The 25,620-nt window shown below is 38.9% G+C and overlaps 1 long non-coding RNA gene across 2 annotated transcripts in view; it reads left to right on the forward strand.

Moving 5' to 3' along the window:
* Positions 1–6,741: 6,741 nt before the first annotated feature.
* The window catches only part of LOC309643707, a 35,520-nt gene continuing 16,641 nt past the window's right edge, over positions 6,742–25,620 (forward strand). For both annotated transcript variants that reach the window (XR_014254011.1, XR_014254012.1), the window contains exons 1-2: positions 6,742–14,737; positions 22,595–25,341. This is a non-coding gene — a long non-coding RNA (uncharacterized lncRNA). The remainder of the gene's footprint in view (positions 14,738–22,594; positions 25,342–25,620) is intronic.

The following is a 25,620-nucleotide window of genomic DNA, read 5'->3' on the forward strand; positions in this document are numbered from 1 at the left end:
ATCTGAATGTACTTAACTAATAAAAACATTTCTTTTCCCTATATCCTGGTCTAAAACTCATCAGTTTTGGAAATACAAACCATATTTTGCTTATTTTATATATTAGCATTTTATAGTTTTCATTAACAATTATGTTAGGGGGAAGAGTATACAGATTTTATTACATTATTCTGTAGATTTGTTCTACTTGATTAATTTGCTGTTATATTGCTTGTGAGCAGGATTTCAAGAAAATGCTTTGAATGATTTTGGTTTGCAGATTCGTTTTCCTTTCAGAGAGCAACCACCCTCTGACCTGATGTGCCTTTTAAAGTGTTTATTCTATGGTATAATTTTAATATAGCCAGGAAGATTAGTTAAAGCTATCCAGAAAAGGGGGTAGCTATAGTGATATATACTGGCAATTGAGGCTTAATTTTAATTCTGTAACCCCCTACTCCCAATCTTAGGCCAAAAACCAAAACCAGCCTAGCTCTTTCTTACTTATCTGTTTATAAAAGGTTGAGAAAACATGCCAGTCCCTTCCCTCCGACCCCCCCCCTCCCCAAAACCTTGAAGTCTGGCAAGTGTATCGTGGCAAAATAACTGCATGTAAGATGTCAATTTTGTAAAGTGATATATCTCAGATAGTACACAAAATTTCATGGCAGGAAAAATAAGCTTTCATAAATGAAACATTTAAGAGACTCTTTTATTATTTCCTTTCAGTTTAGTGTTGCCTTTAAGGTGTGCCATTTCAGTTTAGCAGCTACAATAAATGACTGAAGGAAATTGAAGATGATAATTCAGCATTTCAAGATGCTTCTGCTGAAATGAATGTAGACCTATCCAGGGCTTGAATTTAAAGTTTATAGTAGTACAGTATTTTAAAGCCAAGTACCCAGGAAATTCATGGTGATAGGATTTGAATGAGATGATTAGGAGAAATAGAAAAGAATGCCTTCATTTTCTTATTAGGTGAGTATTAGCTATTGAGAGCCTATGTTGAAAAATGTTATTGTAAAAAGGATAGAGGCTTGTTATATGCAATTTACTATAGTGTATAATGCATCTTAGACCTTGTCCAAAGATGTTTAATTATTAAAATACAAAAGAATGATTATAACAAGTAATCATTTCTGATTTAGTGCTATAGCAGTGGTCTGTAGACCATGTTGTAATGTATCTGGCTGATTTTGTTTCATTTAGTGACCTTTGCTCTCTCTAATAATACATTCCTTGACTTAGTTAAATTGAAATCATTTACTATCCCATTTCTGATCCTTTTCTTCTTTACTGTTTTCCCTTAAGAAAGAAATCATTAAAAGTATGTATAAACATTTGGGGTGCTAGTTTCTTTTTTAGTGTTTTTGTTTTTTTCGGATATATACCCAGGAGTGGAATTGCTGGATCATATGGTAGTTCCATTTTTAGTTTTCCAATGTTCATTATTTACAATTGTCAAGGTATGGAAGCAACATAAGTGTCCATCAACAGGTAAAATGGATAGAGTGAGTTCCCTGGTGGCCTAGCGGTTAGGATTCCGAGCTTTCACTGCCATAACCTGGGTTCAGTCTCTGGTCGGGGAACTGAGATCCCCCAAGCTGTGCGGTGTGGTAAAAAAAAAAAAAACACCACCAAAAACCCAAAAAACAGGTAACTGGATAGAGGAGATGTGGTGTACACACACACACACACACACACACACACACACACACACACACACACACACACACAAATGGACTACTACTCAGCCATAAAAAAGAATGAAAGTTTGCCATTTGCAGCAACATGGATGGACTTGGAGGGTATTATGCTAAGTGAAATAAGTCAGACAGAGAAAGACAAATACTGTATGATATCACTTATGTGTGGAATCTAAAAAATACAACAAACTAGTGAATAAAACAAAAATGAAGCAGACTCACAGATCAAACTAGTGGTTGCCAGTGGGGAGGGGCAATATAAGGGTGAGGAAAAAATATGTACAATAGTTGCTGGGATTTGACATTTGTGAGTCTCAACATTTATGATTTTCACTATTGGTGAGTGACTTTATGTTTTTTTTTTTTTTTTTTTGGTGAGTGACTTTAGAGGTTCATGGAATATATAGTATTTTGCAGTTTTGCCAAGGCATAATCTTAATTCCTGCTAAATTCCATGCAGGAAGGCCTTGTTCAGCTAATGATTTAGCCTAGCTAATCTCTCAGCAGCTAGTTTTTTTCCTCAGTTGCAGTCACATTCATTTATTCACTCATTCATTCAACAAATATATTGAGCTTCTCATGTGTGCCAAGTTCTGTTACAAGCATGGGAAACACAACAGTTATTCAAACAGTGTATAGTGATTAGGAGATGTCAAACTTGATCATGTGAAAAATGGCTGCTCTGGGTTGAATTTTTTCCCCAAAATGAATATGTTGAAGTCCTAACTCTTAATACCTCATAATATTACCCTATTTAGAAATAGGGTTGTTGTGGATGTAGTTAGTGAAGAGGGCACCACAGGGTGAGCCCTAATCCAATATGGTGTCCTTATAAAAAGGGGAAATTTGCACCCAGGGAAAACACTATATGAAGATGAAGGCAGAGATCAGGGTGTTGCTTTTATAAGCCGAGGAATACCAAAGGTTGCCTGCAAAGCACCAGAAGCTAAATGAGAGGTATGGAACAGATACTCTCACAGCCCTCAGAGGGAACCAACCTTGCCAACACTGTGATGTTAGACTTCTGGCCTCCCCAACTGTGAGGCAAATACATTTCTGTCTTGTAAGCCACTCAGTTTTTGGTACTTTGTTATGGCAGCCCTAGCAAACTAATACAATGGCCGTTTAGATGGAAGGAATTAAAAAGATTTATAACTTGGAGTGAAAGTATGTGCAAAGAAACTTCATGACACAAGATGAAAATGTAATTCTGAAGAAAACCAGGAACCTATGTAGACTTATCTAGGACTATTTTTGAATTGGAGCAAAGATCTCAAAATTTAGACCTTGAAATGTCAAGGGTCTCTTACCCTCTTTCTGAAGCCAAAATGTTCAGACCTTTCTAGCAGACTTTGTTAGTTTTGATTGAGTGTACCATCTTTTAAACTTTACCTTGGTTTGAAGAAACTCATTTCCCTGATGGAAAGAAAACCCTGTCAGGTTTCCATGGAGGAGAGATTTTCACTAAGCCTATTATCATGTGCCATGTGGTCTTTTCCTAATATAACACAGCAGTCAGGTTCAAATAATGAAAATAAATACATAAAACATCTTACACAAGTTGTATGTAATTTGTGCTCGTCCAAGAGCACAAACCACTTAAAAAATTGCTTATTGAATTCATCTGGATAGAGATTTTTTTTTTAAAGCCCTAAAACTTTTTCTCCCCAAATTCTTAACTCTGTAGTGTACCATTCAGTTTTTTTTTTTTTTTTTCTTTAAAGTTAGGTATTAGAGAACTCAGAAGTGGGTTTTTACTCTTAATGATTTGGGACCAGTTTATTTAAAAAAAATTGTAAATGTTACTTACTGGTTTACAGCTTTTACAATCAACCAGTAGATTAAACAGAAGGCAAGAATGTGAAGGAAATCAACTTGATGATGTAAAAGTGAAAGTACAGTAGACAGAAGTGAGTTAGAAATGGGGAGGGGAGGGAAGAGGGCACGCTCGTGGCAGGAAACCTGGATGTTGCATGACACTGTTGGGTGAATGTGATTTTAAGTAAGTTGTAAAGGTAATAGCTATATTTTTTCTTTCTTTCTTTCTTTTTTTAAATTGAAGTATCGTTGATTTACAATGTTGTGTTCGTTTTTGGTGTACAGCAACGTGATTCAGTCAAAGTGATTTCATTTCTGGTGTACAAAGTGATTTCATTCTTCTGTCAGAAACTGGAAGGAGTAAGGGAGTAAGGTGCGGGGAGTGGTATAAAAATTAAATCCTCATTTTTAGGCTGGGGAGTCAGGAGACGAGGGCCAACGAAATAGCAGTGTAGGTGTGTGTTATGAAGGTAATCACCAGAATTAAAGACCAGTTATTTAGAAGTGATAATCCCTCACACGAGCAGAAGTAAAGTGGGAGCAAAGGGTTTTTGCTTTCTGTTGTGTCGTGTGCATGCTTTCTTCGGTAAAAAGAAATGAGAAAAAAAAAAGTTGTACTGATCAACATTGGCTCAAAGAAGCAGCACGAGAATCGGATAACCTAGTGAATGCTAGATATTCAGTTTGTGAGATGTTAGGCAAGAAGTAAAATCCTTCCGTGACAAGGAAATAACATGAGAATGCTTACGTGTAATAGCAGATATTTCATTGTCTTAAAAAAAACACCATGTGTATATAAAAATGTAGGCATTTAGTAGTTTCCTACATGTGGGCCCAGTTTATTTTTAATTTTAATGTTAGACAAATTACATTCAGATATAGCCAGAAAAATGAGAATTCTTAGTTGAAAGTGGCTCTTTTTCTAACCCGCTTTCTATACTCTTTTGAAACTTCTAAATGTTGTTTAAGGTAAGGTTAGATACCACAAAAATAGGGTTATGTGTAAGTGATAGTGGGATCTTTGCTTGATTGTCTTAATAATGCCGAATCGGAAGAGGGATCTTATTGCACCTAATTTTCATAAAGGGAGGTTAGTTCATAGGAAACATGCTTATATTTTTTTCAGGATCTGTTTTCTCATTGCAATCTAACTGTATTGTAATGGAAATTAATTGTTCAGTATCAGAAATAATATACGTCAGAAGTGTAGCAAAATATAAAATCTTTTTTAGGATTTGTTCTAAACACAATTTAAACTAAGCCTTAAGGAATTACAATTGCTAGATTTTATCTATCACTTCTTAAATTTGTAGAAGACAGTAATAAAGACCAACCTAACAGTGTTTCCTTAATTATCGACTACTTAAAATTTTATTTTAGCATAAGTTGTTATTTGAGTTACATTATATATACTTAGCTATATTATACCTAGATACATAACATTGGAAATATCTGTAATTAAATTTCATTCTCCCACTTAGCTAGGCATTTAAAGTAACTTACAATAATTTAAATATATAACATTGAAAAGAAATGTTAAAAGCAGCTTTTGGGAATAGTGTCAATGTGTGTTTTAATCCTTTAAGGCAGGTACCAGGTACAGCTTAATACATCTTCTTAGACTCTGACTTGTTAAGCTTAGTTCTTATGTGTTGCCTTGAAATTTACAGAAATATTTGAATTAATCATTTTAAGCTATAATTGTATGAGATGTCCTTGTTGCCTGTACTCCCCTTCCCTCTTATATGTAATTTTTAATAGATTAATTAATAAACTTTAATGTTTAGAGTAGTTTCAGGTTCACAGCAGAAAACACAGAGAGGTCCCATGTACCCCCTCTTGCCTCCACCACCAGACATCCACCACCAGAGTGGTACATTTGTTACATACCCTGGATGAACCTACGTAAATACATCATTATCACCCAGGGTCCATGCTTTACATTGGGGTTCCTTCAGGGTGTTGTACATTCTTTGGGTTTGGACAAATATATAATGACATGTATCCCTCATGATAGTCTTGTACAGAGTAGTTTCACTGCCCTGAAAATCCTCTGTGTTCCACCCATTCATCCCCTCCTCCTCACAACCCCTGGCAACCACTGATCTTTTTACTGTCGTAATAGTTTTGCTTTTTCTGGAATGTCATATAACTGGAATCATGTATGTAGTCTTTTCAGATTGGCTTCCTTCACTTAGTAATTTTCATTTAAACTCCTCCATGTCTTTTCATGGATTGATAGCTCATATTTTTTTAGTGCTGAATGATGTTCTATTGCCTAGATGTCCCACAGTTTATTTATCCAGTCACCTACTGAAGGGCATCTTGGTTGCTTCCAAGTTTTGGCAATGACGAATAAAATTGCTGTAACCATCCACATGCCTGTTTTTGTGTGAACATACGTTTTCAATGCCTGTGAGTAAATACCAAGGTGTGTGATTGCAGGATCATATGGTAAAAGTATGCTCAGTTTTGTAAGAAACTGCCAAACTTTTCCAAAGTGGCTGTACCATTTTGTATCCTCACCAGCAATGAATAAGAGTCCCTGTTTTTCCACGTCTTGCCAGCATTTGGTGGTGGTGGAATTTATTTTTAAAGCTTTTATTTGTGGATTCTGCTATATGTTTTTGTAGGGGTTCAAAGCAAAAAAATTATTTAAGGGATCAAAGCAGAGGTAGAAAATCTTACATTTCTTGATGATAAAATAGAAATGGAGCTAGGGGCTGCATCCTGAGAAGCTGGCAACTACAACATTTCATTCTGAATAAGACTTGGGCTTTCATTTAGAATGTGTCTTAAAATTTTTTGAATTTCCTGACTCATTGGAAGGTATTTTCAATATATTCAAATTTCTATGAGGGAAAGCATAGGAATCCTCTTCTCCAAATACATATTTTTTGTTAGAGAGAAATAAGAAATGCTTGTTAATATGTGGGTTGGGAAGCACAATTGAATTTACTAGGGCTTTGTCCTTTCCAATTGTTTTAAATATTTTTGCCATTTATGAAGATAAAGTGGAATAAGTGATATCTTAAAGTTCCTACTGGATTGCCATTTTCACCGCTGGATTCCAGGCTCATTGTTTACTGTTTTTGTACTAGTACCTGTAGTTGAAGCATAGGTTATAAATTTAAAAAATGATTTACAAATGAATAAAAAGATTCTCCAATCATCCCTTCCTCTCTAAATAATAATTTTTCTGTGCGTATGTATATTAAGGTCGTGCCTGGTCCAGCTAACACCAGATCCTGGCCATGGTTGGGGCAGACCTGTGTTATCTCATCTGTGATCTATACAAGCCAATTGAAGTGGGTATTTATGTCCAAGAGCACACAATTAGTGAGGCTAGGATGTGAACCCACTCTGGAGACTGCACCTCTCTTACTGTCTCTGCCCTGAACTTTATAACCCGCCCAGAAACTGCACACAGAGGGGCTTCGCAGGAGGAGAGGACCCGGGTCATGGATGCTGGTTGCTGATTGGCTAAACCTACACTGAATTTTCAAACACCGGAAAGCTGGTTTCAGTTTTGGTTTATGTAGTCTCGGTGTTAAATTTGCACACCAACTTTGGAGCATGATTTGGAGCTATATCATATCTCTGACCCCGTGCTCTATCGCTTGTGTCCGCGATGGGAAAATCATCCTGAATTTTTGACCAGTTTTGACAATTTGTTCTCCTGCTCAGACTGTCTTAAAAGTATTCGGGGCTTCCCTGGCGGTCCAGTGGTTAAGGCTCTGCGCTTCCACTGCAGGGAGCGCCGGTTAGATCCCTTGTCGGGGAACTAAGATCCCTCATGGTGCGCGGCGAGGCCAAAGTCCTCTCACTGAAAGATAATTGACTAACATTTAGAATACTTTTTTCGAGCCTATTATCCATTTATATTCAAATGCAAATACAGCTTTTTCGTTTTTTATTTTTCCACTTGATTATAATAAGCATTTTAATGAAACGGATTAAAGAGGTAGCTGGTTAGGCTAAACAAGTGTTTAAGCACCTACTACGCGCCGACGCCCAACCAGCCTCAGAGTCTAGGAAGAGTGAAGTGCTGAGCTCTCATTTTTGCTTGAATTTACAATCTAGGGGAGGTTTTCCCTCAATCTTTATGCAACATAAAGGAACCCTTTTTCATGTAACTGCCTGCTTCGACATTTATCCCTTTTTATAATTTGGATTTTCATGCTTTGGGTTTTCTTGAAGGTGTGTTTCTCTCTTCAGTTAGATTTGTCATCCTGGCACTTGCTGATCAGAGCCACTGGGTGGCAGCAAAAGAACATAGAAGAGTTTGTTTTGCTTTTGCATTCGCAAAAATGAAGAGAAAGCTATTTGGATTTCGTGGGTGATGAGAAAATAAAGTGATTAAAACTTGATATGTAACTAAAGCAGGTGAGACGCCAACACATATCATCACTGGATGTATGTTACTGTGGTAACATAGAAGATTAAATGTATGCTCTATTATTACCAAAGCCATATTGTAAAGTTCTATTCCAGTTTCTTTCAGTCACAAAATATCTTTCAAAATTCCCATGCCATTACTTTTCTGTTTTTAAAAGTGAAAAATAAGAGCCAAACTAGATATTAAGAAAAACTTGTTTAGCAGGAAACTTGTGAACAGAGATTTTGAATGTCAAGGAACCGTGGAAAGGGGTCATTTTCTTGATAGCCTGTTTTAAAGATCATTCTTGGAGAAAAATCCATTGAGTTTGGAGATCTCGTTCATATACAAGAATTTGTTTTCCTTTTTCTTTTAAAAAATTGCTTACCAAGCAGATTTAAAGTAATGAGTGTCTTTGAAGATTTCATCCCATTTCTATAAAGTTACAATGGCTTTAGTTCTGAGCTGAGCATACCTTACAAATGATATATAGCTCCAACTGAAAATGTGAAATGGGATTGAGGCAGTGACAAAGTAACAAACACTTGTTTTTTATTTTATTTTATGATTTTGTACAGATATATGAAATTTGCTTAGGTGAAAATACAGCCGTCCCTTTCTCCCAAACATTTGTCAACATACTGCTTTAAAAGAATCTTTTAAGTTTTAGACAAAATATATTTAGTCTATCTGAAAGCTTCAATGAGTTACATAACATATTAAGTGCAGAATGGAAAGGTTGCATTTGTCCAGAAAGCTGAGTATTGAGTGAAGCCAGGGTATCGTCCTGGGGCTTGTTGTCGGAGGATCATGGAAGAACAGAGCATGTGTTTCTTCCCCTCTTGAGTTTGGGACCTTCTAGTTGTGTTTGGAACCTGAACCCTTCTTGATTTTATTTCTTACTGGCACATTATCATTGCCTTTTGATGTATGTATGATACGGATGAGGTTGACCTTATGTTACTTAACTCTTAGTGGAAATGAAGTTTTGGAAAGTGGGATAGTTTTCCCCCAATAAGGAAGTATATGGCCACCAGAGTCTCAATGTCTAACTTCCTTTAACAGTACTCAAGAAGTTCCAGCAGTATTTATGGGTACTGAAACCTGAAACCCCAATCTGAAACTATATCTCATAACCTTACTGGGTTTGGTCTCTGGCCATCAGTGTCTGCTGTAAACCAAGAACAAGGAGAGAGAAATAATTCTTATTTTCACCATTCCCTCCTTTTGGAGCAATTTTTTTTTTGGAGGGGGGTGAAGCGGCAGAGGTGAAGCATGTGTATTGTCTCAATGCAAGACAGATTTATGTGAGATGTATTTAGTTTCTTTAGAAACTACATAGAGTCACAACACTGAAAGAGTCTCAGTTGCTATTTCTATTAGTCCAGAGTATCTGGGGGCCAAGGGTTGTAAATCCTCTTGGAAAATTTCTAGGAAAGAAAATTCTGGGACTTCCCTGGTGGCGCAGTGGATAAGAACCCACCTCCCACCTGCCAATGCAGGGGACGCAGGTTCCGTCCCTGGTCCAGGAAGATCCCACATGCCGCAGAGCAACTAAGCCCGGGTGCCACAACTACTGAGCCTGCGCTCTAGAGCCCGTGAGCCACAACTACTGAAGCCCGTGTGTCTAGATCCCGTGCTCCACAACAGGAGAATCCACCACAATGAGAAGCCTGTGCACCGCAACAAAGAGTAGCCCCCGCTCGCTGCAACTAGAGAAAAGCCCGCGTGCAGCAACGAAGACCCAACACAGCCAAAAAAAATAAATAAAAATTAAAAAAAATTGAAAGTTCTACACACTGCTTCAGTAATAGTCACCTATACATCTCCCCTGTGTCTATCATTTGGCCATGTGGTTTTGATTTATTTGTATTTGCTATCAAGATAAAGGGAAATTATAAATAAATGAAACAAAGTTCGTTTTGAAAGTAAACGATGGTAAAAGTAAAGGCTGAAACTAAATATAATTTGTAGCTGTCTTTACAGACCATACAGACCTAGCTTTCAAATTTCAGGGTTTATTTTGCTCGACTTATTTTTGTGGCTATTTTATTTTATTATTTTTAAAAATTAATTCATTTATTTTTGTCTGCACTTGGTCTTCGTTGCTGTGCATGGGCTTTCTCTAGTTGCAGCGAGCGGGGGCTACTCTTCATTATGGTGCACGGGCTTCTCATTGTGGTGGCTTCTCTTGTTGCGGAGCATGGGCTCCAGGCGCACAGGCTTCAGTAGTTGTGGCTCTCAGGCTCATTAGTTGTGGCTCGCGGGCTCTAGAGCGCAGGCTCAGTAGTTGTGGCACACGGGCTTAGTTGCTCCACGGCATGTGGGATCTTCCCGGACCAGGGCTCGAACCTATGTCCCCTGCATTGGCAGGCGGATTCTTAACCACTGTGCCACCGAGGAAGTCCTGTGGCTATTTTAAATTTCATGGAATTTGAAGTTCCAGCCTTAAATACTGCTTCTTAAAATATATCTTGAAGAAAATATCTTAACAGAGTATTTTTTAGTATAAATTTTAGAACATCAGAAGGAACATTACAACACAGCTTTGATTTTCTTTTTTTTTTTAAATTTATTTAATTAATTAATTTTTTTCTGTGTTGGATCTTCGTTGCTGTGCGTGGGCTGTCTCTACTTGTGGCGAGCGGGGACTACTCTTCGTTGCGTTGTGAAGGCTTCTCATTGTGGTGGCTTCTCTTGTTGCAGAGCACAGGCTCTAGGCACGTGAGCTTCAGTAGTTGTGGTGTGTGGGCTCAGTAGTTGTGGCTTGCGGGCTCTAGAGCTCAGGCTCAATAGTTGTGTCGCACGGGCTTAGTTGCTCCGCGGCATGTGGGATCTTCCCGGACTAGGGCTCGAACCCATGTCCCCTGCATTGGCAGGTGGATTCTTAACCGCTGTGCCACCAGGGAAGCCCAGCTTTGATTTTCTTGATTCTGTCAATGACTGCTGACTTTGAAATAAGTCACTGAAATTATGCCTTTGCTTCTCCAGCTATAAAGTGGGTACAACCATGCCCATTTTCCACCACCAACTATACAAATTCAAATGAAAGGGAGTAGGGGCTTTGGAAGAAAATGCTACTTAAAATGTTATGTTGATAGTACGAAAATTAAGATGATTTACCTCAAAACTGGACAAATTTAATGGAAAGTTTCTCTTCTAGTTTGTCCTTTATTTTCTTTGTTCCAAATAAGGTTTCTAAATTAATATTTGAAGAGGTCCTATTGGGAAGTTAGTGTTCTCAGACCTCTACATGTATGATTCTTTGCCTAGAGTCTTATGCACTCTGTTTGGATAGCTAAGGTTTTGCTATGTTGTTTGAAATCATGGGCTGACCCTTGAAGGAGTCAGGCAGTGAACAATTTCTAACAAAGGAAAAGGTATCATATTATATGAGAAAGTGTCAACGCTTCTCTAATTTATTTAGAGAGAGAAGACCACACCACAAGAAATAGATTCCCCTGTGTTTGTTATGAGTGGGAATTGTTCCTCTTGACTCCAGAACAGTGTCTAGACCAGTGGCTCTGAGTTCTGGCTCCACATCACTTTTGGAGTTAAAAAAAAAAATCCTCAGGTTTAGGAAGAACAAATCAGACTTTCTAGGCATGGTGTCCAGGCACTGGTATTGTCTGAAGCTCCTCAAGATACGTAATGACTATCCAAGGTTGAGAAGCATTGATCTAGAGACAGGTGGGGAACAATAACAACTTTGTAAAAGCCTTAAAAAGAGAACAGCCTTCAACATCCGTTACTTTGTTCTTGCTTTTGTTATCTTATTTTTCCAAAGTGAACCTGTAACTTGAAAACAAGCAACATATAATGAAGATGTGCTCAAAGTCAGACAACTAAACTTGTCAGCTAACCATGGGCCTTCCTGGGACAATTCAAACTTGGCTGTACTGCTGTGCGGGAAGGGGTCATTCCTTCCAGCCTATCTACTCACTCTGCCATTAAAAGGAACTTAAAAATGAACATGAAATTCATCTGAGCCATCTCAGATACTGCTGAAATTCTTAGATATTGACACAGAATGAAAGAAATATTTTCCCCAAGTTGAACAAGAACCCGTACAAAAATTACGAGAAATTAGCAGTTTCTCTATTTTGCCTGGAATGAATTAAAAAAAGAAAGAAAAAAAAATCTCACTACTTGAAGCATTCAAATAATGATGTAAAATCATTTACATATACATATAAACAAAAACACATGCAGGAGATATCAGTTGTAGGATCACAGCTCATGATTTCATTGTGTGGTACAAAGAAGATCCACCTAGGGGATAGACATCGATTCTGGACCTGAGTTGGTCCTGGCTGGGACCTTAAACGTTTCTTTTATTCTCACTCAACTTTAATTTCCTCACTTATAAAAGGGGGTTGCAGTCGTGATTCTGGAAAGCCAAAGACTTTATCTACTACTTCCACGATCCTTATTGACTTCTCAAATTAACCCTGCTTGTAGAGATTTGAAGTTCCAATTAGCTGTAGACTTGCTTTAGAAAAATTCTAACCACAGGTGATCATTTTTGCTGGGTGAGTAGAAAAGAATGTTGATGTCATTTACTATCAATTGCATTTGTCCCTTTTTATGAGGAAGATAATACTGACACCAGATTAAATTTCAAGGCTGTCTTAGAAAGACACATTACACCGAGAACTGGGAGATATTCTTTTCACTGATTACGTTACAGACAGTAATGTTTAACATGACACGTAAATCAGCAAAGGACAGGAGCAAGAATCTGACATGTTTTAAAAAGGAACCTAGCAGTATACTTATGTGTTTGACATATAGTTAGTGCTCAACAAATATTTGTTAAATGGTGAATGAATTTGAAAGATTGAAAAGCAATTTCTGTCTCAAATGCTAATCTGAAGAGATTCTAAAAATTAGTGATTTTTGGTCATAATTTATGATTTTGATTTAAATTGGATTTTCTAAAATGGTTAAAGTTTGAGTACAGTAAAGTTAGAAAACATCATGAGACAAGAACGACAATTTTTAATTCGATAGTGCTTGGGTTAACATACTTAGGCAATCATTTCGAAAAGTTCACGAAAGTTGCAGCAAGCTTTGAAATATCTTTAACTCATTTTACTAAAACCGTAATCTCAATGAACAAGTCTAAGGAAGCTTTTCCTGTGAGGAATACTTCTAGTTATTCCTATGGTTACATCAACTATGATAAGCTTTGTGACTCTGAAGCACAGTTTTGTTAAGATGTTGAAGAAAATGGAAGTCACATTAACATTCTGACATAACCTACACCTTAAACTTGTACAGGGCTGTATGTCAATTATATCTCAATAAAACTGAAAGAAAAAGTATTCTGATATAACCGTTTGTTTAAATTAATACTTTTTAAAAGACATTAATTTGGTCAAATGAGTATTTGGTTACTCTGGATTAAATAATTATAAATTGATGAACTGCTTGGGAATAGAAGGAATTAGATAGCTTTTTGTTCTCCTAGCTCCTCTCATTTAAGATTGAAAAAAAAGGATGAAATTAAGTTTAAGTATATTCTGCTTTCATATCTTTTCATTTAATTAAGTTAATTTATTTAGGCCATGCTGCATAGGTTGTGGGATCTTAGTTTCCCGACCAGGGATTAAACCCTCGCCCTCAGCATTGAAAGCGCAGAGTTCTAACCGCTGGACTGCCAGGGAATTCCCTCTTATTCCTCTAATAATGGTGGACAGAGTAACTTAGACTGACCCTCCTGAGCCAGTAATCTAAGCTTGTACCTCAAGAAGTTAGAAGAAAATATCAAATTTTATCTAGAGAAGGAGAAAAAGAAGAAATAATAAAGAGTAGAAATCTATGAAATAAGAAATAAATGTATAATAAAGAAAATCAATGAAATGAAAATTAATAAAATTAATAAAATCTTTAGCAATACAGACCCAGAAAATATTAGGTAAGGTGCAGACAACCAGTGCTAGGAATGGAAAAGGGGATATTACCATAGATCATCTCAATAGATGCAAAATAAGCATTTGATGAAATTCAGCATCCATTCATGATAAAATCTCTGGGTAAACTAGGAGTAGATAGAAACTTTTTGGTCCATTAAAGGGTAACTACAAAAAAGCCTGCAGCATAGAGACACAGATGTAGAGAACAAACGTATGGACACCAAGGGAGGAAAATGGCAGGGTGGGGGGTGGGTGGGTGGCAGTGGGATGAACTGGGAGATTGGGATTGACATATATATACTAATATGTATAAAATGGATAACTAATAAGACCTGCTGTATAGAAAAAAATAAAATAAAATTCAAAAATTCAGAAAAAAAAAAAAAGCCTGCAGCAGACACCATACTCCCCTTTGAGTTTGGGAACAAGGTAAGAAAAAAGTAAAAGGTATAAGGACTGAAAAATAAGAAATAAAATGGCCTTTATTTGAAGATAGGATTATGCACATAGAAAATTCAGAAGAACCTACAAATAAATTATTATAATTCATAAATCAGTTAAGAATACTAATCATCCAGGAATAAATGCAAAAAGCTTGGCCCAAGGCCTCTGTTAATGGATTGAATGTTTGTGTACCCCCAAAATTCATATGTGGAAACCTTAACCCCCAGTGTGGCTGTATTTGGAGATGGGGCCTCTAAGGAAGTAACTAAGGTTAAATAAAGTCAAGAGTGGGGCCCTGATCTGGTAGGATTAGTGTCCTTATAAGAAGAGACTCAAGAGGGCTCTCTTGCTCTCTCTCTGCTCATTCTCAGAGGAAAGACCATGTGAAGACCATCTGCAAAGTGGCCATCTGCAACCCAGGAAGTGACCCTCACCTGGAACTGAATCAGCTGACACCTTAATCTTGGACTTTGAGCCTCCAGAACTGTGAGAAAGTAAATTTCTGTTGTTAAGCCACCCAGCTTGTGGTATTTTGTTATGGCAGCCCACACTGACTAATACAGACTCTGCAGAAAACTAGAAAGAATTATTGAGAGCCATTAGGGTAGATCTAAATAAATGGAGTAGTATAGCATGGATTGGAGGATAATCATTTTCTTCCAAGTGATCTGCAAAAGTACTTCTCAAACTTTACTGTGTACACAAATTTTACGAAGGGATCTTGTTCATGCGGTTTCGGATTCAGGAGATCTTGTGCATGGCCTGAGATTCCCCATTTTTAGCAAGCTGGCAGGTGACGTTGATGCTGCTGGTCTTTGAGCCACACCTTGGCTACTAAAGGTGTACAGATTCAATGAAATCCCACTCAGTACCCTGGTACCTTCACCCCTTCCCTCCCTCCACCTCTCTCTCTTTCTGTAATATTAACTAGTGGTGTAACTTCCATGATTCTCATCACATGGTCAGTTGCATTTCCTCGAATCCCCCTCCTCCCTCCTGCAATGGATTATTCTGGAGTAAAGTTAGACATTATATCATTTCATCAGTAAATACTTCAGTGGGAATCTTTTTAAAGCATTAGTACAATGCAGTTATCACATCTAAAAAAACTGACACTACTTTAAAAAAAAATCAAATATGTAGAACGTTTCCAACTTTCACCTCTTGTTTTCTTACAATTATTTATTAAGAAAGTTAACGTAGTTTCTCTTTTCCTCCATGATATGGTTCGATATGTACCTCCACCTCCTCCATTACCCATAAAATGATAATAGACCTATAGATGAGGCTTGATGAGATCTGGCTTTTTTTTTTTTTTCTTTTTCTTTTTCCAAGAATACTTCGGAGGTGGTAGTGTATACTTCCCATGGCACTTAAGAGAAGGCACATAACATCTGTTTCTGTTTTTCATGACATTATGATTGATCAGCTTTTCACCTACTGGTTTTAGCAGCCATTGGTGGTATCTGCCCACGTCCACTATTTTGTTAGGGGTTGCAAAATGGTGATATTCCAATTCCATCATTTCTTATTTACTTAGGTGGAATTCTTCTCCTAAAGAAGCATTTTCCCTTTCCATCTATTGTTACCCAGAGGTATAGTTCATATAGGAAAGGGGGAATAAATACTTGATTCTTTTCCTTTGTTTGCCAGTCTTCAGAATAATGATTTGAGTCTCTGGCACTCTTAAAAGGTGACTAATTTTTTTAAAAAGTGTTGTTATCCACTCCGGATTTCCCACTTTCACTGTGTTTCAATTTTTGGTAGATATCATTCTTTTCAAGGTTTCATTTTCCATCTGTGGTCAGTGGGAGCCTTTTCAAGTTGTCTGCTGCATACTTTTGCTACAACCCCAATGAGTCTGCAGCTTCAGCCCCGTTCATTGCTTAGCATTTATATCCTTTTCTGACCTACAGAGATTTTTATCTGGTTTTTGAGCCCAAGTTTGGATTTTTGTCTTTTTGTCTTTACACTTTATCATTGCTTTCTTTATGAAGCAGAGTGGTGAATCACTGCACCAGCTTGAGCGAAAAGTCAGAAGAATTTTTGAAATGATCATCCATTTGTAAGATACCTTAAACAATAAAGATTGAAATTTCAGTGCATGATGACATAAGATGAAAGTTTCATGATCATGATCATGAGACACATGTAGGGAGATGAAAGGTCCAGAAAGGGTCAAGCTGAAGATGTGTGGTCTTGACCACAGGGTGGAGGAAGGGGATGTCAGAACTCCATGTTTACTGTGTACATTTCCCCACAGGTCAGCCATAGGAAAATGTTGATCATTCTCATTCTAGAATGCGAATTAGCCACTCTCAGCAAGTTATTTTGCCTTAAGTTTTAGCTCAAAGGACTCTTCCAGGTAATGTTTATCCACAGATTCTTGGATGGGGTGACCTACATACCTGATGTAGAGAATAAGCACAAGCAGGTAGAATGCTCTCCCAAAGAGCTGTGTATTTTTGTTGGACTGGGCTTTTCCTCTACAATGACATATCCAATATTTTAAGTTCTCAAATTGATACTGTAGAAATAATCTGTTCATTTTCTATTTTTAAAGAATCCCCTTTTTTAATTTACATTAATTTTTGAATAGTTACTATTTCAAAAGGATGTGTGTTTCTAGTTAAAATGATTTTTTCTATGCTGAATGAAACTGTCTGAAATATGTTTATTAATTTAAAAAGACAAATGTGTGTGTGTGTTTAAAGTATTGTTTTGGGTTTCAATGCTATCATCCTTATCTGGAATCACAAGAATCTCTGCCCTTTCTCTTTCCCAAATGTTCATGATTAACCTTTTAAATTGGAGCTAAGTAGCAAAAAAACAAATATATACATCAATAAATAATTATTATTTTCTGAGATACTCTTGAAATCTGAAAAGTTTCTTTAAATTTACTTTAAATTATTCTTAAGTTTAGAATAATTGAGCACCTTCTTCTGGTAGGAAAGACGCTAAAATTAATCCTAGACTGATATTGCATTTTTCTGAGGAGTATTATAATTTAAATTAATTCACCTTATGTTAGTTAATGCAGTTGAAACAAGTTCAGTTTCTTTTATATGTATTACTTGAGTGGAGGTTCAGACTATTGGCATTAAAAAGTAATGTGAAAAAAAGGTAACAAATAACGTATTTGATGGTTGATAAGGCCTAGACTTCTTAGTTATGTTGTGTATGAATCCACAAACACCAGATTTTGGAAAGCGAGGTCTCACTAAATGGGCTGGGTGGTTTTAACATTCCAATGTTGACTGAAATCAGTTAATTTCCCCATAACATTCTTGTTTCTGCTAGAGTTACTTTGCTGATAGTTTTTTTTTTTTAATTTTTTAAAATTTAAACTTAGGTACTTTTTATAAGTCTTTGGATTTTCAAATTTTGTAGACAGGCGATCCAAAGGCAGGCATGAAGCTTAGGAAACCAGGATCTCTGCCTTGGCTTCCTCCTTCTGTCACCTCCAGGAGCTTGCTGCAGGCACTAGGAATATGACTGAGAAGGCCCTCTGACTCGGAGCTTAGCGGCACATGAGAATGCAGATCTAAAACGACCGTGCTACCACCACCTCTTTCATGTTGGGTACAATATGGTTCTGAATTGCTTGTTCTTAGTTTTGAATCGGACAGTTTAGTTGCTTGCAAGAGCTATATTTTATCCCATCTTTTAAATGCTCTTTGCATTTCCCTCTGGTATTTTTAGTTATATGTGTTTTATTCTTGTTATTAATGTAATAAATTTATTGTAAATATTCAACATGAGAGAAATACAATGTAAAAAATGAATGCGTTCAGCAATCTCATTGTAGCAGATGCTGTTGGTGGCCCCATCCACAACCATTCACACTTGTCAGTTTCATACACTTGTCAGTTTCATGCATCACTACCGGCACCAGAAAGTCCTTGCCTGCGGACTTTGCTTGAGGGCCCGCTCTACCTGTGTTTGGGATGGTTGGAAGTGCTGGGGAATGAGCAACCCTTGGGATCCCTCGACCAGTGACTGACAGGATGCATGAGTAAATATCTCAGCCTCCTTGCCTCTTGGTTGGGATAACTGAAGATAATGAATGTTCTGCAGTCTCTCCCGGCATTCCCTGTTGGGATTAAGCTGAAGTTGCCCACAGTAGCAACTTGCTTGAAAACACACTTTCTAATGGCTTCATTCCATTCCTGGTATTACGTCTCCACTCCCCTACTGAGGTTTCTGGAGATCACTTCCCAGATGAACCACTTGTACTTGTTCCTTCTGGGAGGACCTAACCTAAGGTACCCATCATCCAAGGATGATACCATGACTTTAAATTCTCACTCTTCTCACGTGGATGTGAAGAAACTACACTGTTCTAGGGACTTTCTTGAGTGCTCTTAGGCTGGAAATTTAACCAGAAATCCTGTTCATTATTTAGGAACTGAGTCAGGTTTCCTGTTCCCTCTAGACAGTCATTTATCTGGGTTTCTCCAACTTGGCACCACTGACATTTAGAGCGGGATAACTTTGTTGCGGGAGCTGTCTTGTGCATTGTAGGATGTTTAGCAGCGTCCCTGGTTTCTATCTACTAGATGTCAGGAGCATCCCTGACCTGAGTTATGAAAACCCAAAATATTTTCAGACATGGTCAAAAGTCCCTGGGGGCCAGAGTTGGCCCCAGCTGAGGACCACTGAGTTAGATCCAAGTTTATGTGGGTCTAATGTGGCAAGTTTGTTTAGAGTACTTAAAGGCTTTCTGATCACCCGACAGGAAGGAAAGGACAGATTGAAGATGACCTGAAAAAAATCTTTGTGGTTATCCCCTTGCACTGGAGCTACCTCCTCCGAATAAAATACATATAAAAGGTATATATTAGAAGAATTTTTGTATGGCAGTAAGGGTTCTTGGGTGGTGATACTTAGTCTGAGAGAAGTTAACATCTTTAGAGAAGGTGGCAGCTGGCTGGTGTCCTGGAGTAACTTGGGAAGTTACCACTGAATTTCGCAGAATGCCCAGTGGATGCAATTCTTCAATAAGAGGGAGTTCATGAAGACCTGGGAATTCCTGCTTTCAGCATGCAGGTGGATAAAGAGCATTTGATGTTTCCACCTGCTGCTCTTCTGGTTTGGTGTAGGGGAAACCCAATCCCAGATGCAGATGGGAAGCCAAGAATTCTTTCCACAAACAAGAGTCAATCAAATTACGTCCTAGAGCGACATAGGGTGGGAATCGAACAAGTATTTGACATACTTTGTTTTCACACTAGGTGTGATAAGATAAGACTGTCCAATGCCAGGGAAATTGTTAGGGAAAAGAGATAGATTGTCATCTAGTTGATAGTTTAGAATTCCTGACTCCTCCCTCAGTTCTAGTTCTAGTTCTCAAAGGCTTGACCGATTCCTTTCAAATACCCTGGGAACATAGTCCAGACTTATCTGAGCTGTACCTTTACTCACCTCAAATATGAGATATCACTTCTCCTTTTCAAAGTGACTCCACTTTTGCCTGTGTTGAAAACTGCCGTGGCTGATTCTGTCCTCAATTTGGAATCTTGAGGGAAGGCATAGGAAAGTCAGTCTTTTCTAAAATGATTGGATTGGCATGGGAAACATGCTACTGCAGCCTCTGTTTCATGGTCGAAGGTGGTGATTCTCAAAGTGTAGTTCCAAAACCAGCCGCAGCACCATCTCCTGGAAACTAGTGAGAAATGTAGATTCTCAGGCCCATCCCAGATCTGTTGAATTAGAAACTCCGGAGGTGGGGCTCAGAAATCTGTTTTGTAACAGGCTCTTGGGGGTGATTCTGGTTTGCACACTCAGGTTTGAGATTATTGGTCCATGTTATAGGGGAAAAGGAAGAGTGAGGATGTGACTTTCAATCAAGCTCCTGCTTGGATTCCTGCACCCAGGGAGGGTCCTTGTCGTCATCTCGTTGCCCAGGGAGGCCCTGACACCAGGGCCTGAGGAAAATCACCCCTCCCATAACTCAGACCTCTGTGTAGCACCAAGGACATAGACACGGGGAGTGAGACTTCCTGGGACCAGGGAGCAAGGCCTGCCTAATTCTCAGTAACAGGCAATGATCTCCCTTGTTGGAAATGTCATTGCAAAGTGCCTGCCAAACACAGCACTGGGTGAACACTGGTGCTGGCCTGTGGAATTCCTCTGCCCGTTCCCTAAAACAAATGAGAACAATGGCCATCTTTAAGCAGTTCCAATGATGTGCCAGGCACCGTGTTAAATCAGTCCTGTGTGTGTAAATTTCATTTAACCCTCACAGCATCTCTCTGTGGTGGGTACTTGCTATGGATTGAAAGTCTGTGCCCCCCAAATTCATATCTTGAAGCCCCAACCCCCAATGTAATGGTATTTGGAGGTGGGGCCTTTAGGAGGTGATTAGGTTTAGATGAGGGTGGTCATGAGGGTGGATCCCCCGCTGATGGGATTAGTGTCCTTATAAGAAGAGGAAGAGACCAGAGCCCTCTCTCTCTCCACCATGTGAGGACACAGTGGAGAGGGGACATCTGCAAGCCAGGAAAAGCAACCTCTCCAGAACCTGACTCTGCTAGCACCCTGATCTCAGGTTTCCAGTCTCCAAAAATGTGACAAGTAAATTTGCTGTTTAAACCGCCTGGCTTATGGTGTTTTTTTATGGCAGTCAGAGCGAATACAGTACTATTATCATACCATTTTATAAATGAAAAAAGAGGTTCAAAAAGACCAAGTCACCTGTCCTGGTTCACCCAGCTAGTGAGCAGCAGAGTAGGTTTGGTTGTGGCCTGTGTGATTCTGTCCTTGTCAGCCTGAAGGTCCCCATCTCCTGGGTGGCTGAGGGTATAAATCCCTGTTTTTGGCTGAAACCTTAGTGACAGGGCCCTCTTGTCTCATCCATCACCCATGCCCGGACTTTGGCCCTTCCTCAGTGATCCAGGCCTCAATTTTCCTGTGCGCTTCCTCTTGACTCCACAAAGTTGTCCAATTTGGGGAGTAGCTATATTAACCTGCTCTGTTCAAAATCACTCTAAGGCCCTTGCACGGGCCTCTGTTCCCTCCTCCTCTCTTGCCCCTCCCCCGTGAACCCACTCTCTCCCGGTGATTTGTTCAAGTACCACTGGCAGACTCTCTGCTCTGAGAAGGCAGTTCTCTACCTCTCAAGACTATGCTCTCTCGTCTTGAGGCTGCTTTTATTCACTCTAAGCAGACTGAGGCCTGGCCTGGCCCTTAGAAGGTGGATTGCCATATCTTTGCCTGTGTTGTCTGTGTTTGCCTTACTTCTTTGGTGAGCTCAGTACTGAAACCCCTGTGTATTGTCACTCAATGAGGCTGAAGCAGAATTCTGAGGAGAAGGGCTCAACTGGCTAACTTTTATGACTGAGGAAAGATGGTGTGTGTGTGTATGTGTGTGTGTGTGTCTGTGTGTTGCTTGGGGGGTGCTATTGGCAGAGAGGGAATGGTGCTATTCTGGATGTATCTATGTTTGCGCTGACATTTCATGTTTGCAAAACCTCACAGCTTGATGTGTTGATCCAATAAAATCATCCAGGGAGTGAAATAAAAATACCCAGAAGATTGGTGGGCAGGAGAGCTGACTGTGTGTGAAAGACACCAGAAAATTCTTCTTGTCACCCAAAGCATTGCTAGAAGGAAAAAAAAAACAAAAACAAACAGTCAAGGAAAAAAGACCTAGCAGGCAATAGGGGGATGGCGGCCCTGAGTTTGCCTTGGGCCTCTCATGATAGGCTTTTATCTTGTTAGAGCTGACTGGCACAGAACTTATTAACAAATTTAGAAGTGTTCTTTCCTTGGACTATTTTGGACATTATACCAACTTTTTCTGGTGGGTTTTTGAAAGGACTTTATTATGTCAGTTTGGCCTGGGACCCAGGAAATGAGCTGGCACTCTTCAGAGTCAATAAAACATCGTCTGTCATAGAATTTGCAGGTGTGACTCAGTTCCTGCACTAAAATATACAGTAGGAGGCCAGGGCTGAGGAGCCAGCCCTTCGGCAGGCCTAACGAGCGTGCTCTGAGCAGTCTGGAATCTTCTGTGTGCTGTCTAGGTTTGAATTGACTTATCTGTGGGAGGATCAGACCTGCTACCCTCAGCGCCACGCAGGCCACTCTTGCCCCTGGGAAGTGCAGGAGAACCCCCTGTTGTCTCCCTGGGGCTGGTTGCAGGTCACCCTACAGATGTGCTTTGACATCACACATGACTTTCATCTTCCAAAAGAGGGGAATTTTATTGACAGGCTCATGGCACAGGTGGTGGCCACAGTGGCCGAAATCTGAGTCTTTTTTCTAGATGAGGTGGGTTCCAGGATATTAAAGGGAGTGATCTTGTGTTCAGAGCCTCACTTCCCCAAACCGTCTGTTGCCTACAGGATCTTCCCCCCGGGGAAAAGAAGCAGGCTGATTGATGTCCCCTGGATGAAGTGCTCCCACCTTGGCCCGTCTCCCCCAGCCTTTCTCTTGTATGAAATTCCTTTTGAAGATGATGATGTGTTCATACTTCGGGTGGAACAGTGATTTTTCAATCTTTTTGGTCACAGGACCTCTTTATACTTCTAAATTATTGAGGACTCCACAGAACTTTTGTTTCAGTTGGTTGTATCTATTGACGTTTATCATATGACAGGGGTCAGCAAACTGTGGCCCATGGGCCAAATCTAGCCCATGACTATTGTTTGTAAATAAAGTTTTAGTGGAACACAGCCAAATGCATTTGTTTATGTATTGTCTATGGTTCTTTAACGCTCTAACGGTAGAGTTGATTAGTTGTACTAGAGACTGGCTGGTGAAGCCTAAAATATTTATTACCTGTACCTTTATAGGAGAAGTTTACTGATCGCTAATATAAAAAGTAAAATGAGAAATGTTTAAAATATTTATTTATTAATTCATTAAAAAAATCAGTAATAAAACCATTACAGGAAAACAGACTACTTTTTTTTTAATTGAAAAATGTCCATACTTTCCAAAATAAAATAAAACAAAAAATATTTAGTGAGACTCAGAGTGGCGTTGTTTTCCATTTCTGCAAATTCCTTTGATGTTTTGCTTAATAGGGACAACTCAATTCTCATCTGCTTGCATTTAATCTGTTGTGGTATGTTGCTTTGTTTGAAGTGGGTGAAGAAAATCCAGCCCCGTAAAGGTATGTAGTTAGAAAAGGGAGGGGTATCTTAGTAGTCATTTCATATATTTATGGATGTTTCCCTTTGACTACAACAAATCTTGACAAGTGGTAATTTCTAGAAGGCTGCATGTAGAATCTGAAACCATAGCAATGAAAATTTCATACTCTGTTATGTTAAAATCCACTGGTCTAAATTGTACTTTGAATGGTTCTTATACCCATGTAAGATTTTTGTAACATCATGCATTAATTATTTTGAAAATATTAGTTCACTGAGTTATTCATATCTTCCAAATGTTGACATATTTCATTTTGTGTCATATCAAAACATCACATTTGTTAATATCCCCATCGAGCTCATTAGAAGAGTCTTTAAGCTGTCAAATGCATGATGGTGCATAGAGTTTTCCAAAATTCTAATTTTTGCTTGAGAGCTCAAATTTTATAATTGACATCAAACTCTGCCAGTTGTTTTGCTTGTCGAGATCTGCTCATTTCATTCATTTTCAAGAAAATGTCTGCCAAATACTCAAATCTGTATAACCATAGTTTGTCTGTCAGTCAGTTAAAGTGGTGTCCCATTTAAAAAAAGACTAATCCAGTTTTCAGCTCTAACAATTGCACAAGAGCATTTCCCAGAGACAACCATTCAATAAGCAGGAGAAGTGCTTTATGTATATTTTTTATGTATTCACACAGCATGTTATATAAATTATATATATATATTCAAAGGTTGCAATTAAATAAAGTTAATATTTCTTACAGCTTCATAAAGGACATTTTTAAAGTAAAAGTGTTTTTTCTTTCTTGTGAGTACATGGTGAGAAAGACATACACTACGAGGCCACTGCCTTGATATATGCTTAGGCACCAGCAGTTTTACCCTCCCCCTTACTGCTTTTGGAGCATCCGTGTGAATGTCCAAATAGTGAAGAAGACAAATAACATCTTACTATTATTATGAACATAGATTTGACCTTGTGGATCTTTTTTTATTGAAGTATAGTTGATTTACAATGCTGTGTTAATTTTCACTGTACAGAGAAGTGATTCAGTTTTATACACACACACACACACACACACACACACACACACACACACACACACACATGTTCTTTGGTGGGAATGTAAGTTGGTGCAGCCACTATGGAAAACAGTACAGAGGTTCCTCAAAAAACTAAAAATAGAACTATCATATGATCCAGCAATCCCGCTCCTGGGAATATATCTGGACAAAACTCTAATTCAAAAAGTTACACGCACCTCTATGTTCATAACAGCACTATTCACAATAGCCGAGACATGGAAACAACCTAAATGTCCATCAATAGATGAATGGATAAAGAAGATGTGGATCTTTGAAAGTGTGTCCGTGGGCCACTCTTGGAGAACCTGCTGAGGTAGAGAGGGAACAAATTGAATTAAATTCTGCTGGTTCTAGGAGATGCCATGTGGGGAAAGGGTGATTAAGTCCTACTGGGAAAATGCAATGTATTCTATCACAGTGTTGGGATTTCCCAGCACTCATTAGCTTTTAAATGCTCTGAGAAGTCCTCGAGAAAATAAATGTCTTTGAACTTGGGATTTTTCAAACTCATTTGGGCAAAACATCCGTTTCACTTTTTCAATATATGTGAATACCCTTTGGGAAACCGTGGCTTTCGGGGTGTATACGTGGCTGTTGGGATCCCTGAAAGCAGGCTGTGACGGGCTGAGAAGTGATGTGTCGGGGGAGGGCTCGGAGAATAGGCGGACCCTGGCCTGAGACCACCCCTGGGGCATCTTTTCTTTGTTCCTGGGCTGAGTTCCTGACCACAAAGCCAGTGACTGAGCCCTTGGAAAGTATGCAATACTGTAATCCTCCCACCCGTGTGCCTACTCCTTGCGGAGGATGCCAGCAGATCTGCAGAATTGCATTTTTCACATTGCTGGGTGGATTTTGAAGAGCTGAGCCAGGCAGAAAGGCCCAGACGTCTGCCCTGAAGGCGGCAGGTATGTCTCCGGGGTGCTTAGCAGTGAGGGGTTTATTTCTCTCTTCCAGCCCCTGTTTGTGTTTGTGGGTCTAGAACCTCAGCCACATGGCCCTAGGGTTCTTGTGATAATTGGGTGCAGCCCCTTTTTAACTGTGACAGGCTGGGGACTCCGAGATGGCACAGGCCTTTCTAGGGGCCCTTCTCCTGAGGATTTACTCTGTACAGCCCATCCTCCGAGAAGAAAATTCCCCGTCTAAGGAAAAACACCGAGTGTGATGATTCATCCTCAGTGAAGTTG

This window comes from Balaenoptera physalus, assembly GCF_965194825.1.
Source record: "Balaenoptera physalus genome assembly, chromosome: 15".
In the NCBI taxonomy this organism is placed as follows: domain Eukaryota; kingdom Metazoa; phylum Chordata; class Mammalia; order Artiodactyla; family Balaenopteridae; genus Balaenoptera; species Balaenoptera physalus.